This window comes from Asterias rubens, chromosome 20 (genome assembly GCF_902459465.1).
Source record: "Asterias rubens chromosome 20, eAstRub1.3, whole genome shotgun sequence".
NCBI lineage: Eukaryota > Metazoa > Echinodermata > Asteroidea > Forcipulatida > Asteriidae > Asterias > Asterias rubens.
The window spans coordinates 2570895-2574945 of record NC_047081.1 but is presented as its reverse complement, the minus strand read 5'-3'; the positions used below and the strand labels follow the sequence as shown (position 1 = coordinate 2574945).

General features: G+C 37.6%; 1 long non-coding RNA gene across 1 annotated transcript; it reads right to left on the bottom strand.

The window, feature by feature from the left end:
• Positions 1–469: 469 nt before the first annotated feature.
• LOC117304123 lies at positions 470–3778 on the bottom strand. Its single transcript, XR_004520563.1, has 3 exons — positions 3612–3778; positions 2708–2804; positions 470–1675 (listed from the first exon to the last, which is right to left on the bottom strand). It is a non-coding gene; the product is annotated as an uncharacterized LOC117304123 (long non-coding RNA).
• Positions 3779–4051: the final 273 nt, after the last annotated feature.

The window sequence follows — 4051 nt, the reverse complement described above, 5'->3', positions numbered from 1 at the left end:
TTTATTTCAGGCGCTATTGCAAAACCATAGAGCGTTTTCGAATCGAAGGCTCAGGCTTGAGGCTTGAGGCTTGGGATTTTCAGGCTCCGGCTCAGTGAGACTCAGGCTTCACAATAAACAACATGGCGACGAAATTGTTTCGAACACTTCGGCTTCACGGCGGGATTAGGCTTCATGGGGGAAATAATAATGCACGAGAACAAACGTGCGTCGTCTGCATTTTGTGTGCGAGGCATTTATTTAATGATTGTATAACAAAACAAAAAATAACACCACCACAAAACACATAATCATACCATTTGTATTGTAACAAACGCATATTTGCTTTCTGATGGTTTAATATTGTAAAAATACCTCAATAACTTAGAGCAGCCCACTTTTTAGCTTCACTTGATTGTAAAATGACTTATTTTAGTGAAAGCCAACAAATGATGGTTGTTTTCATCAACAACGAAACGGACCAAAAATGTTCTGAAAACATAGCTTTATTTTGTTGTAATATATGTCAACAACATGCCTTGCATTGAAACTGGAAAGCAGGGAAATTTCGAAAGGTATGTTCTGTTATTTGAAAACTATAGTATTCTTTTAGAATAAAAATAACATTACTCTGACTATCAAGTAAAAACTGCATACAAGCTATACTGCACAACAATGAAAACTTTATTTTATCATAAATTGAGTTACTTTTAAACAAAAGAAGTATCAATTTACAGCAATTGATTGTTTAAATAACTTTTTTTTAAGATTACAAAGACGGTGCTAATAAATGATTGTTTGTGTTCTCCCATGAGGCTGGGAAAATGTTAGGTTACTTAACAACTTTTAAGTTCATTGCAATTATGATGATCTCCACTTTAAAGTCAAGAAACATGATTATTTCGTCAACTGTTAGGTTAGTATTTCGGAATTGTCAAGTTTTTTCTAATTGTATTTTTCAGCTGTAGAATAGTTGCTAGCAAAAAATTGCAAATAAGGACAGGTCAGTTTGCTTTATGTTACTTTACAGAGTTAGAATTGAGCTTTTTATCTTTATCGACACTGGTGAAGTTTCTTCTGCTTAATCACCAGTGATATTTCCTCTACTGATGACTAAGCCTGAGCGACTAGTGGGACAGACAAGTGTCGAAGTGGAGACTATTGATTGCCTTGTCGAGTTACAAATACCATTTTTCAACTACTCACATTACTCGACGTGCTACCATGACTACTAAAAAACAGTCACGACTAGGAAACTTTCTAGGACGATAGGTGGCAGCAGACTTACCGGGTAAAGCCATGTTCGCAGAATTATGTGCAAGCTCATAACTACGTAAACAATGGAAGTTTACCCGGTAAGTCTGCTGCCACCTAGCGTTGGAAAGTCTCCCATTGTGTCGCTCTTGCCTATTCCCTACAACTTCAATCCTTTAAGCACAAATTTTACTTGATTGGGCCTGCGGCAAACAACTTGCCGCAATGTATCTTAGGAGTTTAAAATAGTCACAACTATTGTCAAAGTCGTGACTACAATGTTTTTGACACTAGATGAGTAGTAAACTTCACTTGTTGTCCAGGCCTACTGGTGACATCTTATATTGTTCTGAAATGAACTAACAGGTCTTTCGCTTTGATGCGGAACTGGCTAGCACATGTTACGCTTCTCACATTGATGTTTTTCTGCAGATCCTTGTAACTGAAATGAGAAGAAGATACAATCTTATGAGTATGATCAAATAGTCAATGCTTGAGTAGGATCAAATAATCAATGCTTGAGTATAATAAAATAATCAATGCTTGAGTACATGTATGATCAAATAATCAATGCAGCCCTCAACATTATAAATTGCAAAATTATAGCATTATCATACCATTTGGGTGATCATTGTACAATGTATCTAAACAAAATTGATTTTTAGCTCTTGGGATTTAATGTTGGTTTAGAGAGTTTACTTTCTATTACCCCCCCCCCCCTTAGATATAAAAAACAAAGGTCAACATTCAAGAGGGGATTGACTTGGAAGTCTCTCGAACTCCAGATCACCACTGATTATCGGAAACATCTCAAAAGGATGTCGGGTTAGCCTTGCTAAGCCTTGCTAAGGCAGTCAAATTGTCACTCCGAACAAACGCAACTACCGTATACATTGTACACTGAGCGTAAAATTAACCACATCCGGCACATCGCACGACACGACGCCCCCGTACACAGCCTCAGCATGCGGTTAGTGGTACGAGTGCGGATTACTTCAGCAATGTGACAGTGTATACGGGTGGGTCGTGCGGTGTGATTACTACGCACAGTGTATACGGGTGGGTTTAGACCGTCGTCTTTTTCTGAGTGAATAATACCACAGCCTTGATATTTATAGTATTCATTTTGGTTTTAACCCATAAACACCGATGTGGTAATTGCACTATATACTCAATACTTACCGGAGTAAAAACCAAACTGAATACTCGTAACCTGGTGCAATTTTAATATCATTTGCAGTTCCGGCTGCTAAAATTTAGGATTCAAACTGCCTCAGCTACTGGGCAAACTCGGTGGTCTAGTTTAGCATGAAACTGCTCTAGAATTGCAAAGGTTGTGGGTTCGAATCCCACCTGAGTAATTTGCCTGTGATTTTTGTTTTCACAAAACTCAGGTAAGTACTGAGTATACAGTGCTTATATAACACACATTGGTGTATATGGGTAAAAACCAATTTTGTGATTCAAACCATACCTGACAGATATGGGCAGTGTTCAAGTATCCTTTTGCCCCTATTAGACTTGAACCTCGGCCGGGTGGTTTTCCTCACACCAAAGTCACTCTTCCAAATCTACATTGTACAATGAAAGTTAATACAAGTAAGAATGTTGATGAATGCCAGTCCTCTTCTACAAAAAAGTTGGAATCCTTAGTCCACAAGCAAAAGGTGTTTTTCTAGCAAAGTCCCCCCCCCCCCCCCATCTCAACACCCAACCCATACTTATATAGCCTCTGCTTAATAAGTTGATGCAGGTGTACATGTATCATCATTCATTCATTCATGGCTAATATTTAAATTTATGTAATCATGTAACCTTTTTTTTTTAGTTGCCAAGAAATGTATTTCCCTTCAGAAAACTCAAATAAATTACTACCCGGTACATCAGTCAGAAGTAAACAATATGAAATATTATTATTAAAAAAGTAGGCCTACAACAAAAACATTCTTGAAAAAAAGGAACAAAGCGAAATATTATTCATAAGTAACAAGAGTGTTCAATGTAATGTTTATATAAAATAATCGGTTCAGCTTAAACGAAACCGCAAGATTTATAACTAATAATATCACTATCCAGCTCTCGGCCTTGGGATTATAAAAAATAATAAACAAGTGTCGTTTTTAATCAGCAGACAAGGAATTTTAATTTTCTGCCAACGAAAAATAGACCATAACCAAGTTAAGAAGACAGGCCCTACTTTCACAAATATTATCCTGTCAAATAATTCCCGAATGTAGCTTATCTTCATCAGTAAATGTTGAGAATAAAACCAAAAGACAATTTTCACGAATTAGATGCAGCACTAAGTTTATGGGCACACGTCATTTTTAACGCGAAGTAAATTATCATAAAAATTTACATTATATATCAAAACTTACCTTAATATCATTGATGCAAATTGTTCGCCTTCTCATGGGTGATATATCAGGTGAAGACTGTTGTTATTAATAGTAAAACACAATCAAAAGAGCCAAATTTGTCAATTTTATTGAACGGTAACCGAGGATATTTTTAATGGCTGCCGCAAGAAAAAGATTTATCATCACGAATCTGACGTCATGAAGCCTAGCGAAGCCACCTCTTGAGGAGGCTTCGCCTGGCGCTGTTTTCAGCCAAAATCGAAGCCTCAAATTCGAAGCCCGATCCGGAGCCTCCGATTCGTACGCGGCTTCAAAATGGCTGCATCAGTCTGAAGCCCAAGCCTGAGCCTGAGCCTTCGATTCGAAAACGCTCCTAGACCTTATTGCAGATAGCGACTTTGAACAACTGCGCATGTGCGCGCAAAGGACTGTGGGAAAAATTTGGCACCTCGCTCAAA